The sequence below is a fragment of the Corylus avellana genome, chromosome ca9 (genome assembly GCF_901000735.1).
Source record: "Corylus avellana chromosome ca9, CavTom2PMs-1.0".
Lineage (NCBI taxonomy): Eukaryota > Viridiplantae > Streptophyta > Magnoliopsida > Fagales > Betulaceae > Corylus > Corylus avellana.
In genome coordinates, this window is record NC_081549.1 from 11,058,051 (window position 1) to 11,072,843 (window position 14,793).

The 14,793-nt window shown below is 33.7% G+C and overlaps 1 pseudogene; it reads right to left on the reverse strand.

Moving 5' to 3' along the window:
- Positions 1-454: 454 nt before the first annotated feature.
- Positions 455-10,234, reverse strand: LOC132162292 (glycerol kinase-like; annotated as a pseudogene).
- Positions 10,235-14,793: the final 4,559 nt, after the last annotated feature.

Below are 14,793 nucleotides of genomic sequence, written 5' to 3' on the forward strand. Positions count from 1 at the left end.
GGCCTGAGAGACGTTTTTTAATCTCAAAGAGGAAGAATGAGGAGCAGGGTGCTGGCAATGAAGTTTGTGCTGCTAATCAAATTAGAGTTAGCTCTTGAATTGTTCCTCCTCTAGGCAGCTTCCAGTTGGATACACAGTCCCATGGGGCATCCCGAAGCTAGCAAGACACGTGGGAAACCCCAGTGATTCTAAAAGAAAATGATTTGAGTATTTTCATATTGAAAAGCTAAACCCAAACTTTGATGACATTAATCAAATTGATTATAATATGGATGCATTGATAATTTGGTGTTTTAAAAGTATAAATCAGCATTATTATAATTTTATTCACTTCAATACATTCTGGTCTCCATAATTCACATAAATGTAGCCAACATTTAACATTCCATAACTCAAGACAAAAGGACATTGGAAAATAAAACAGGAATAATGGAACAGGATTGACACGAGTATATCAAAGAGAAAGATCAGCCAAGTCAAAAGTTCTGGAAACAGCTTTGCACCAAGCTTCCACCTTCTTGTTCCTTAACTCTTTGTTCAATGTTGAACGGAAAATTGTTACAGTTTTCAACTTTTCTTCAGAAGCAAATATCTCAACTTCTGTCCAGAAACCAACTGCTAATCCAGCAGCATAGGCTGCTCCAAGAGCGGTTGTTTCTATGTCAGCTAGTCTCACGACAGGGCTTCGCAACAAATCTGCCTACAAAACATTAATAAACAAAATCTACAATTATTGGACCACAAAAAAGAGCTCTCACTTTGAAGAAAAATATTAGATCACACAGAATAATAAAAAATAAAAAATAAAAGATAAAAAATAAAACTTCACAAGATTAATATAAGATCACTAACCATATCTAATAAAACAATAATTATTCAAATGAACATTGCAATATGAAAATATCCACTAAAATGTCTTTTCTCTTCTTCTCCCAGGAAAATTAGATTCAGTCGATGACTCAAAGCAACTCAAACTAGCATCATGTTGCAAGAAAAAAGGTTGTAAGAAAAAAGGTTGCAAATGATTTCCACAATTTGAGGAAAGCATGCAGCATAAATGGTCCAAATTCAAATGTGATGGTGAGACATCATTCGGTTACCAACATCTAGGTAAAAAATTTGGTACACCTAGCATTTTTCTTTATAAAAAGGGTGTTGATAGAAAAATAGGTGTTAGTTCTTGTGTTGGCTTAATTCAGTTACAAAATACAGAGGTTACTATTCATGGGCTCAAACACTGATATAGAATGCTCAGAATCCAATCTCCACCGTTCATAATATAGATTCATGTGTTATGAACATCCCTGCAACATTTCAGATCAATTGGACGATAAACGCCCATCGATCGGAGCTATTGATCAAGGTTGGACAACATTTCCAGAATGCTGTTTCACCCATTGCATGCCCTGTCCGGACAGGCCTTCCCCAGGTTCGGACCACATTTTCAGAAACTCTATTTTTGCTCCGCAAGGCCCTGTCCGGACAGCCCATTAACCTGTCCGGACACCCCGTAAGTTTTAGGCCCAAAAACGTGATTTTAAGTGGGTTAGGTCTAGGGTTTTGTCGGGGGTATATATACATCATTATAGAATAGAGAGGCACGAATTTTTCGCCCCCAGAGAGTTCGTCGGAGGCTGTGCTAAGAGAGATCATATGTGGTAAGTGTTAAATTGAATCTCTTAGAGTTTTAGTTATTCTTTTGATAAATTTATAGTTGAGAAGTCTATTGGAAGGGTCTGGTAAAGGAGAATCACGTTGAAGAAGATTGTGAGCAAGGAGACGAGTTGTAGGCTTATCGATCTTATAGAGCCAAGGTCTTGCAAAGGGTTGTAAGTGTTCCTAGTGTCTGTAATCTTTGGATAATCTTTTGATAGTGATTTCCTGGGTTTGGCTACCCTGGAGAGGTTTTACTTTTAGATCGGTTTCTAAAAGGGTTCCTCTTCATAACCAAAATATCTGTGTCTGCCTCTTTATTGCTTTATATATTTTGGGTAATTGAATTGTTTATTGCTTCATAGTATTAATTCCGCATAAATTGTGATAAACAAGGTTTTGGAGTCGGCATAGCGTTTTTCAATTGGTACCAGAGTAGGTTCACTCTGTTTGGATTAAATTCCTGAGTGAGATCTATTGACTCATGTTTGCTATGAATACTTCTCAAGGGGAATATGATCTTATAAATTCCTTCAACAATTTGTTGGAAAAATTCACTCTTTTGAGACATCAATACACAAACTGTTTGGAGGATTTTCAAGATCTTAAAAATGTGAAACAATCTATTGTTACTAAATTGTTTGAATCACATGTTTTAATTGATTCTTTAAAATCTGAAAATCTTGTTTTAGGTTCTAAAGTTGATTTGTTAGAGAATAAATTAAAAGAGTCAAAAACTCAATTGGAAAAATTCTCTAGCAATTCCCTTGAGAATATGTTAAATACTTAGAATTCTGATTGTGATAAATCTGAGTTAAGTTTTGATTGTCATGTTGCTTTGTCTTCTAACAATGATTCTACTTCTGAGATAATATTTGTTAAATCAGAAAAAGTAGAAGATTCTTTGGTTAAAAGAAAAACAGCAGTTGCCTCGACCTCACAAGGGAAGAAAGTTAAGAAAATTCCTATTGAACCTTGTGTATCTTACCCCAAGTATAGAGTTGTCCATCCTCCTAGGAATCTACCTCTTAAAAGGTTTATCCCTACTTGTCATCATTGTGGAAAAGTTGGTCACATTCGACCTAACTATTTTAAATTGAAACCTCATATACGTAAAAATAAAATTTCTGTTTCTAGGAAAGAACCTTTAGGGTTATGCACAATGATGATGGGAGGTTTGTCTAGATTAGACAAGATTGAAAATGTTCACTTCTCTACACCTTCTTTCAAGAAGGTTTGGGGTAGGAAGGATTATACCATTCACCCATTAAGGGGGAGTGGTAGTGATCTCACCTAAAGTTAGGTGAGTCAATAACATGCCTAGGATTGATTGTTTTGCTTATTTTTGAATATCCTAGAGCGTGTTATTTTTCTTTGCTTTGCATTTTTTTTTTGTTTTTGCTTTATTGTTTATGCATTGCATTGTTTTTGTTGTTACACTTTTTGTATGAAGAGTGTATACATGGTTGTTTTGAGATTCTTGTTTTGAGGCATATTCATAAAGGATTTTTCAAGAAATTCATATATCATGATTTTTGAAAAGCTTATAGATGAGATGTTGTGTGCGGACCACCAAGATTTTTGTCTACTTGCTAATCAAATGTTCAGGAATGTGTAATGTCTTGTGAAGACCTAGAAGTAGTTATTAAATCAAATCATTATTTTGTAGTGGGACCTATAAGATGTGATGAAAGTTTAATGCTAAAGGTCATTCATGTCTTGCCTGTTGTAATCTCAATTCAAGCATGTTGTTTTGTTTTTGCATTGCATTTTTGTTTGTTTTGCATTTGTTTTCGTTCGTGTGCATTTCTTTTGTAAAAAATTTCAAAAAAACAAAAATATGTTACTTTGATTGTTTTCTTTTCTTTCTTTTGTCTTATGCACCTAGATAGTCTATTAAGTTCTCATGTTGCCTTTTATGGATTTACTTCATTGTCTCTTAGAATGTTCTTAATATGCATGAGATGAAAATTTGTGTCAATGGACTTGTTTTTGTGGTTACCTAAAGCCTGAGCTTATGTGGTACATTTTGCCTATGCTTTATCTCTTGTACACATTTAAGCTTAAATTGAGGTTTTGTTTTACTTTATTTGTGAGGTCTGTTAGGTAACAATATGAGGTTTTTGACTAGTCATATTCTTCAAATTGACCATATGCTAGATGAACCCAGGGATTAAAAATTCCTGCTTTCTCTTTTGTGATAAGCACCAAAAGTTTAAGGACACTTTTTGAAAGAGAAAAGTAAACAAGATAGTGAAACAAATAAAATCAAAAGATCATATTCTAAAAGGAATTTATTTCACAGTGTCAAACTTGTGCAAAATGTTTTACAAAGAGAAATGTATAGGATGAGAGTGGCTAGGCCCTAGTATGATAATGTTTGACTTTTGATTTGATATACTTGTCAAAGCCTCATGGTGGTGAAACTTTCTCCTTATTTTGTAAGTTGAAATTTTTTCTCTTTTGATGGCTTACACAGACACCAAACAAGCATGGGTTGAATGGAACCTTTTTCTTGGCTTGGGTTAAGCAATATGAGTTTCTTGCCATTTCTAGTCTCATGTATATTTTGCATATTTGGAGCATATTCGTGATATTCATTGTGTAATACATGAGTCATTGATGTGTATATCATGTGTGTTCATTTGACTTTTGAGGGGGAGAAACATGTTTTACATTTCCAGTTTCTTGTTGTTAATTGAGTCATACATTGATGGAGAGTTTTGCTGATATTTCTTTATGATCATGCATTCTACATCATTTTTTTTTTTTTTTTTTATCATGAGTTTTAATTATGTATTCTTGTTCCATATATGCCTTGATGTATTTTGTGAAGTGTTTCAGGAAACATAAAGACCTTTTGTCAATCTGTAACAAAAAAGGGGAGTAAATATGGAGAGATGATGGGATTGGCTCGACATTTTGGTTTTGTCACTGAATTGCCGAAGGGAGAATTTGTTAGTTCTTGTGTTGGCTTAATTCAGTTTCAAAATACAGAGGTTACTGTTCACGGGCTCAAATATTGATATAGGGTGCTCAGAATCCAATCTCCACCGTTCATAATGTAGATTCATGTATTATGAACGTCCCTGCAAAATTCAGCTCAATCAGACTACAAAATGCCCATCGATCGAAGCTGTTGATCAAGGCTGGACAGCATTTCCAGAATGCTGTTTCACCCATTGCATGTCTCAGAAAGGAGTCACATGCATATTATGTCCTGAAATGCTTATCAAATCTTCATTTCTGGAAAACAATAGGACTATTTGTTTCTCTTTTTCTATTCTTGACCTTACAAGACCCAAGGGAGAGAGATTATAATATGAGTGCTTTGGGACTTCCAGCTTGGAAACTTACCCATATCTTGCTTTGCTTGCTTATCAATTTCATCTCCAGAACGTAGCAAGGCACAACATGTATTAGTCAAGAATGGATGAGAATCTTACATTTCAATTGAGTTGGACTAATAATTACAAGTTTCTTTTGCTGAGTTATGGGTTATCAAGTAAAGATGAAGTACAGAGAGATTTTGCTGATATTATAACACCGACGCAAGATTTGGGATGAGAAAATAGAAACGATTGTGTATTTAGAATGAATCAAATTATGATGTCACTTCTAAGGTATATTCATGTAATGACGTTTTTGGGAGATATAAACTGTAGAATGTTGGTGCTATTTACTTTTACGGATTTATGATGGTGAGAAGTTAATAATTATTAGAGTATCATATTAATATTTCGTATACATGATTTGGAATACTGAGATACAGAGGAAAATATAGGTAGAGATGATTTTTATACCTTTCTGGTAAGATTGATTAAATTAGATTGAGGAAATTATTGCAGGCTTGCAAAGAGGACTATGATGTTTGAAGGTATGGACTAATGATCACATGACTTTTATTTAATTTGATGTTTAAACTTTGACTGTAGACTGTCTTATATAAGGAGATGAATAATTTCATTGTTGTCATTAAGGTTGAAAAAAAAAAATGGAAAAGATTTTGAGGTAAGGTTTTGCCGTGAACTGATGAACGATTGCAGAAATCGAGACTTTAGAACGTGAATAAAATTTACTCTTAGAAGAAGGAGATGAAATTTCAACATGATAAAAGTGAATATTGGAGAATAGGCTTTGATGAATGATTGCAAGGAATATTTTAAATCTGAATCGCTCAATTTGAAGATTTGACGATAATATTATAAGCTTTAATTTCGAGGACGAAATTTCAATAAGGAGGGAAGATTGTAGCGCCCCAGATCTTAAAAGTCTTATTTTAGATATTTATTTTGATAATGATTAAATAATGATATTTAATCTTGAGGAATTTATTAGATCATATGATATTGATTTTATCTGATTATTTTATTTGGTGATTTAAGAGATATGATAATTGAAGATTGATTAATATATTTTGGAGTATGATTATAATATATGGTGATTGATTAAGTGAGGACATTAGACAGATTATGATGGGTCAGATTTCGGAAAATCTGTACCCAAATTAGTCCACTTTTCTTCTTTGTTTTTTTTTTACATTACCAACACTCTTTTCCTTTTCTTTTCTCTCTCTTCCCTTCAATCACGCATGTTCTTTCTTCTTTACCATTTAAGTTATATTATATTTCTTTTCTTTATTTCCACCAACCCACTCTTGCCGACAACACACCTACCTTTCCTTTATTTAATTTTTCCTTTCTTCTTTCTTCATTCCATCTTACTTTATTTTTTGCCTATTTAATTCCTCTCCCCTGCGCAACATATTGCATAATCATAGAAAATACGTGAGAAAGAGAAAGAGAGCTAGATAGAGAGAGGGAGATTTACGGATGTAAGAAAGAGAAGACAGGGGAGAAAGAAAGAATGTTGCGATAGAGTGAGAAATGGACAGAGAAGCATGAGAAAGAGAAAGCGGGTGAGATGCTGAGGGGGAAGAAACAGAGATTTAGAGGATGGCCAAAAGAGAAATTTGCAGAATAATAAAATGGGTTCTTCAAAGGTAAGATTCTTCTTCCTCTAGGTATGGGTATTTGATTTTAAGTTGAGTAATGGGTCTAGATGAGAACCTTTTGATTTAATCAGGATGATATTGGGTAGTTTCACTCTTGAGAATTTTGAATTAGTGTTGGGAGTTGATTTTCTATTTTTGGGTTGAGTTATAAGATGTTTTGAATTGGATTTTAATGGGTTAACTTCCCTAAAGGAGTAGACTGGAGTTAATTGATTTTCGTGAATTGTTATTAATTTTGTTGTGAATAAACAGAGTGGAACAACAGAATATTTTTCAAGATGATTAATTAGCAGTTTAAAGACTGCTCATAGCTTCAGTCTAAAAGTAAGTAAATTCACTACCCCTTCTAAAATTACTTCATGTCATGCTATTTATTCATTCTTGTATCAAACTGTAAATGATTATTTTATTTACCTGTCATGGAGATATGTTGCATGCATGAAGGATTTCTAAAATAATTATTTAGAAAGTTTCTATTTCTTTAAACGCTTCCTAAGTACAACAAGTTTATATTTGGAAAAGTTTCCATTTTGAGAAAAGAAAGTTGAGAAATGATGATGATTATAAGAAAGAAGAATGATGATAAACCCTCCTACATGTTGCCCTAAGATGCATCAAAAGAAGTACAAAGAAAAGTACAAGAAATGAGTTAAATGTTTATGAAATAAGGGCACATGTATGGAGGAGAGTATTTTTGGCCTCAAGATAAGTAAGGATGAGAGGAGTTCGGTACCGATACTCGGATGGAGGCGAAACCACTGAAGGAGATTATGCAAGAAGGTGGTATTCCATCAACAGACTGTTGAGTGCACCAAGAAAAGAGTTAATTGACGGTCGGGCATGGCTGAGGCCACAGTTCAGTGCCATGGTCATAAGGACCCGCAACCCTCGTACATAGGGGTAATAGTATACATGGGCCCTAAGATGAGAAAATGATAAACTATGACGATTTACAATGATGATTTATAATGATGCATTATGATGATGATTTATAAAGATGATTTATGACGATAATCTATTATTAGATGTAATAGTACGTATATGCTACGGGAGATGCAACCGTACATACATGTATTATTATGGCAGGATGTATATTTATTTGTGAAAACAATTTTCAAAACTGAGAACAAGGAGTAAAACTATTTGTGGTTGTGGATTTTACTTGCTGGGCCCTTTGGGCTCATTCAGTTTTATTTCTTGTTTTCAGGTAGAAAGGGCGCAGGAATAGGAGGCCGGAATGGGGGCGGGAATAATTATTAACTTTCAAAGTCTTTTCATATAAGTTATTGTAATAATATGATATTCCGCAACTAAAGTTTAATGTTTCCTAATTTCGTTTGTAATAAAATCTTTTGAAGAATGTTTTATACATTGATTGTATCCTTTAAAATCAAGTACTCTGATGGACCTTATAGATCTTTGCAAAAGCTTTTGTTGTAAAAGAAGAAAAGTGGCAAACTCAGCCTTAACGAGCTGGGGATGTTACAGTAAGTGTTCCTAGTGTCTGTAATCTCTGGATAATCTTTTGATAGTGATTTCCTAGGTTTGGCTGCCCCGGAGAGGTTTTACTTTTAGATCGGTTTCTAAAAGGTTTCCTCTTCGTAATCAAAATATCTGTGTCTGTCTCTTTATTGTTTTATATATTTTGGGTGATTGAATTGTTTATTGCTTCATAGTATTAATTCCGCACAAAACCGGAGAGGTTTTACTTTTAGATCGGTTTCTAAAAGGTTTCCTCTTCGTAATCAAAATATTTGTGTCTGCCTCTTTATCGCTTTATATATTTTGGGTGATTGAATTGTTTATTGCTTCATAGTATTAATTCCGCATAAATTGTGATAAACAAGTTTTTGGAGTCGGCATAGCGTTTTTCAATAGGGAAAAATGATCTATTGGTAATGTTGAACTATAAACTAAAATGAAAAAAATATGACAAAAGAAACACAGAAAGCCCAAACCTGAATCTGCATCAAAAGACTGTTAACAGTAGCACCACCATCTACCCTAAGCAAGAATTCCCCCTTCTCATTCTTAACCTCACTCCCCTCCCTGCATCTTTGTGCATGGAATCCAACACATCTTTGACTTGGAAACACATGCACTCGAGCACAGCTCGAGCAATGTGAGCCTTGCTTGTAAACCTTGCGATCCCAATACAAACTCCACGAGCATCATCACGCCACCAAGGAGCTAACAACCCATTAAAAGCAGGCACAAAGTAAACCCCACTGCAGGATTCAACCTTTAATGTCAATTCCTCAATCTCACTCGCACTACTAATTATCCCAAGACTGTCTCTGAGCCACTGAACTGCAGCTCCAGCAATAGCAATCGATCCCTCCAGAGCATAATTTGTTGGTGCTTTGGGGCCAAGCTTGAATGCTGAAGTGGATAGGAGCCCATGCTTTGACTGGATTATCTCTTCACCTGTATTGACAAGTATGAAAGCACCAGTTCCATAAGTGCTTTTAGCTTCACCTTTCCGGCAAGATTGCCCAACATTGCTGCATGTTGGTCACCTTTGGAAATTTGTCTAATAAGCTCAGAATTACTGACAATTTTGGGCAGAATTTCAGCTGGATTTTTAAAGTGGGTTTATCCCAATCAAGTATTTTGAGATTCATTGCTCTTGATGCATTCGAAACATCGGTAGCATGAATTCCTCCATTTATGCCACCTGTTAAGTTCCAGATTAACCAAGTGTCTATCGTACCAAAAAGAGAATCCCCTGCTTTCACACCCTCCTTAACAGCATCCACATTTTCCATCAACCAGAGCAGCTTCACTGCACTGAAATAGGTGCTTATGGGCAGACCACATACCTCCACAAAATGAGTCCTTCTCCAATTTTCTGTAAAATTCAAACCAGAAAAACCCAAATAAGGGACACTAATTCATCCAGAAAAAGAACATGTACTCTTATATTGTATATTAATCGTTCAGTGAGAGGTTTAGGATATGTGAGAGTCTTAACAAATTAGGCTGGGATATTTTGTCCCATTCTTTGGCAATCTGTTCATAGATGGTGGCATGGCTTGCAAGCTTATTATAGTTATTAAGATAAGAGTTGTAATATGTGGCTTTTTTAACTCCAAATTTATGAATACTCTCAATATCGTTTTTTCCCTCCAATTATGTCTCTCTGTATGAATGTGATGCTACTAAATCGACACCATGTTTATTTACTCTTTTTTATAAAATATTACTATCTATGCCTACTATGGGCTTTTGACATTTCACTATTAATTGCATTGTGTATATATATACCATGAAATTCTTGAGTGGTCTTAAACCGCACAATTAAGATTAGCTTTATATAATTCATACTTGACAAATTAATTTATTTGAAAATGAGGGAAAGGAATCAGGACGGTAACTTTTTTATTTTTATTTTATTTTTTTACATGTTCACACAAGAGGGGGATTCAAACTAATGACCCCCAATTAATTAAGCATGGTTCCGACCGATTGAGCCACCTCTTAAAAACAAGACTGTACTGTTAGATACATGTATTTGCTTACATAGCCATCATGCTTTTTACACTCACAAGTTTATAGTGTACCCATTTGTTTTTGACTCAATACTTAGTTCATACATTACAGATATATGTTGCTCTCTACCTTAAGTTTATATATGTTTATTGTAAAATTACTTTTACTTTGTTGAATATTTATGCACTATTCCTTTGTGAGAAGCAAGGATATCGGTGGGTAACTTGTTTGTAAGAGTTTGTGACTTGATTTATTTAGAGACTTATGTGCAAGAGTGTACTAGTAGACTATTTATGTTGGGTTGATTTTGTGCCTTCCTAGTACTCAAAAAAATGGTATAATTTAACAATGAGATATGCTATATATTTTCCCTGGATCCTTTTCCCATCCTTCAACTTTTTAAAATTATAATTTTTAGCGTTTTCAATAACTCACATGCCTTTTCTTTCTTATTCACTGGGGAGCAGCAAAGGTCATTTTTCCATGTAAGGTGACAAAGATTTGGAAAAAAGGTCTCAAAGATGCTTCCTTGCTAACATGATATCCATGAGATTATTTATCAATTTCCTTTTATTTATCGTTTCTATCTTATGAATTTCTAGATATTTTGTAATTGCATAAAACATATTACAAGTACTAAAATGGTTTTGAGAGTAGGAATCAAAGCATTCTCAGCTACATATTGTAAGAAAAGTGTGTTTTGAATTGTAGCCAAACAATGTTTCATTTATTTTCTGTAATACAAAAATTTATGCTTTATCTACACTAATCACATCTATAGCATTTAATTTTATTTTTTTCATATTTGTCTTTGCACAAGTGATTAGTCTCCAATTAATCTTAAGAAAAAAATGGTTTTGAAGCTTGGCATGGAAGCATGTGATGTGATCACCTTTACTCTGGCAAAATCATTACAACACCATTTCGGATGAATACAATTATTACCGCATGTTAGGAGTAAAATATATGAACCCTAGTTCCTTTGAAAATAATTACATCTTTCGCACGAGAAATCAACCATGAAAATAATTACAAACATGTTACAGAAAGAGGAAGCAGAGGTTTGTTAGATCCTACAAGTAATTAGATTTGGACCATAGCACTAAGGATCTGTTAATATGTGCGTTTAAGGGGCCTAAAAGTGTATTTAACACTCAAAAAGTCCGTTTGAAAAAAAAAAAAAAAGGTATGCGTTTGGTAAAAAACATTGAAAGGGCTTTTAAGGGTCTAAAAAGCCTAAAAATTTGTCGGAATGCAATTTTGGTAAAAGCTTAAAATTGAAGTTTTTGCCAAAAAAACATTTTGTGACTTAAAAACTCTATTTAACAGATACAATTTTTTTTTTTTTTTTTGAAAGGTTTAACAGATACAATTTCAAACATACTCTAAGTCGATAAAGAAACATTAGAAAAAAAAAAAAAAAAAATATGGTTGTTGTATATAGAAACTGTTATTTAAATTTTAGCCCTCTGGGTACGGTCATGAGGGGACAGTTTACCTTGATTTCTCTAGTAAGATTAAAAAAAGGTCTCAATGGAAGCACATCGGTAACGTGGAAATTGAGGGTATTGAATATTGATGTTTTAATGCATTAATTATATATTTTCAATGACTTTGGGAAAAAGTGTATGTCTAATTTAATCGGTCCCTGAAATTCCATGCATTGAACTTGGAAAGTCCAGTTATTCATTTTTCTAAATCTTCACGCTCATGCATTCTCCCATTATTCAAGTATTTTCTAAGATTTTATTTATTTTTAATTAAGATCTTCCGACACATTTTCTGTTGTACGAGCGACAAAGTTTCGTTCAAGAAGGAAAGCTTGAGTTGGTAAGATATCTTTAATGAATTATTCATGAGATGAGAAATATTCCTCATATATATATCGATGGTTGAACTTTATATGTTTGGTCGGCAACCTTTTAGCTTTCAAAGAAACTTTCCCGTTTCCACACGTTTCTTTTGGTCTTTCTTTCTAAACTTACACATGTTTTCTAATAATGTAAGTCTTTTTCTCAAAAAAAAATAATAATAATAATAATGTAAGTCTTCGTTAGAGGGGAAAAATAATAATTTATAACTTTAATAGGCATTTAAATACACTCTCCAGTATGCCCTATTATGTCTCGAAGGCAACAGTCATACGAAGGAAGCCCTGTTGTGATTTATATTTTTCTGAAACTCAAAAATAATTCATGCTAATGTGATCAATAATAAATAATAACAAGGAAATAGGGAAGTTTATCGAGCTGGTTCAAAAAAATTGACAATAATAAAAAATAAATAAATAAAGAAAGCTAGAATTAAGATTGATTTTTATTGTCACATTAAAATACATTTTCAGATAAAAAAATAAAAAGCACCCTCGAAAAGCCTCTCTTGCATGCTATAAAATCTCACAAAAAAAAAAAAAAAAAAAACTAAACTAAACTAAAAGAGCAACGTACAAGTAAACAGAAATAGGAAAGGAAATGCAATGAGGCTCAAAATAACACACGACTGCATTCAAATGTAGCTAGGATTGCATTAGAGCCTTAATTAAGGAATAAGTGTAAAATTAGTCTATGTGGTTAGCCTAAATTACAAATAATTTCTAGTTGTATAAAAAATAATTTATAGGTACTCTATGAAGTTTTTTTTTTTTTGGCATGTCCACACAATGGAATGAGGAGGGGGATTTGAACTAGTAACCTACGCTTCATGAGGCGTAGTTCACAGCCGATTGAGTTACCCCTTGGAGACTATACGTCTATGTAGTTAGAGTAAATTACATATCACTTTCTATAGTATAAAAAATAATTTAGAGGTTCTCAGAGTAGGCCGAAATAAGAGTTTGCTCCCTGAAATCAATTTCCATTGAGTAACTTAACAGAATTTATTACTTTGTCACGTTATACCTAATAAAAATGCGACATGTGTTATTATTAATTTCTGACTTTAAAAAATGACAACTAGGATTTTTCACACCATTTTAGGACACCGGTTAAGATTACACATCGGCTCTCACTCTACGTCATACTGCTACAGTAAATTAATCTAATCTCTTTTACCCTCAAAATTTTACTCAATGTGTAACCCTCCCTCATTTTCATCTTCCTCGCCATGATTTCGAAGCATTTTGCGAGAATTTGATGGTCACATTTTACGACAATTTGACGTGGAGTGAGGGCTGATGTGTAATCTATATAAGTTGGCGTCCTAAAATGATGTGAAAAATTATAGTTGTCTATTTTGAAAGTCATAAATTAATAATAATAAGTGTCACGTTTTTATTGGGTATGACGTGCTAAAGTAATGGATTTTGTTAAGTTATTTAATGAAAAATTGAGTTCAGTGAGTAAACTGTTATTTTGGCCTACTCTAATGACCTATAAATTATTTTTTATACCACAGAGAGTGATTTGTAATTTAGGCCAATTACAAGGACCTATAAATTATTTTTTATACCACAGAGAGTGAATTGTAATTTAGGCCAACCACAAAGACCAATTTTATATTTATCCCCTTAATTAATTAAGTTATCCTGTAGTAATCTAATGTTGTATTTTTGAAACATGTCATTTCGGCATTGCTTTCTTCTGTGTTCGTGCTTGGCTCCTAAATTATAATCTGCTCCTTACTATTGTGAATTGTCTCTTATTTTGATCTACTAATGATCAGATGAACAGTTTGTAAAACCATTTGTTTTGCTGCTATTGAAATGATCACTTGCATAAGCCAATAAAAAATGAGGCAGATGTTCCTCCCTGCAATGGTTGAATTGTTTATATGTTTTACAAAATAATTAATTTTTATTGAATTATTTATTTATTTCATTAGTTATATTCTTTAGTATTTTTAATCAACTTTTGTTTAATTTTATTTTTTAATCTTGACCCATCTTAACCAAAACCCTTCTCCACCCCTGCTTAATTTAAATATTAAAAAAGAAGTGATTCTGTAACACCCTCAAAACTGGCATTGACCAGTCTAGTAGAGTTATTGGCAATTACAACAGTTTAATCAACTAGTAGCTAAATGGGTAACCGCCCCTCTAAGCATAATCAGAATTAATGCATAGGGATGTGAAATAAATCTGAGAAGTCTATTAATTATTAAATGGACAAGTATAATCGTCAATACAAAAACACGGAACAACTAACAATAACTTAAGCAAACTTGATACCAATGTGAACATCTCTCTTAAGCAAAGTGTGACGTCCCACATCGCCTGGGTATGGAGATGAAGATGTGCTTAAATGTATACTACACCCTTAATGACAACAACGCGTTTTAAAGCCGTGATGGTCATGATCCCATCATAACTCCGCAGTTAAGCGTGCTTCTGTTGGAGTAGTACCAGGATGGGTGACCTCTTGGGAAGTCTAGTTTGGGGAAGCCAAAAGCTGACAATATTACCTGTCATTGAGGTGGGGTGTTACAAAATGGTATCAGAGCTATTGCCCAGCCTGAGATAGGGAGAGCTTGCACAAACCCATGAAGATCGCTAACAGGCATTCGCTGGGACTGACTCCAAGAATGGCCTAATCCCATGAGGGTCGCCAGCGGGGACGCTGGGTCCTAAGAGGAGGTGATTGTGACATCCCACATCGCCTGGGTATGGAGATGAGGATGTGCTTAAATGTATACTACAC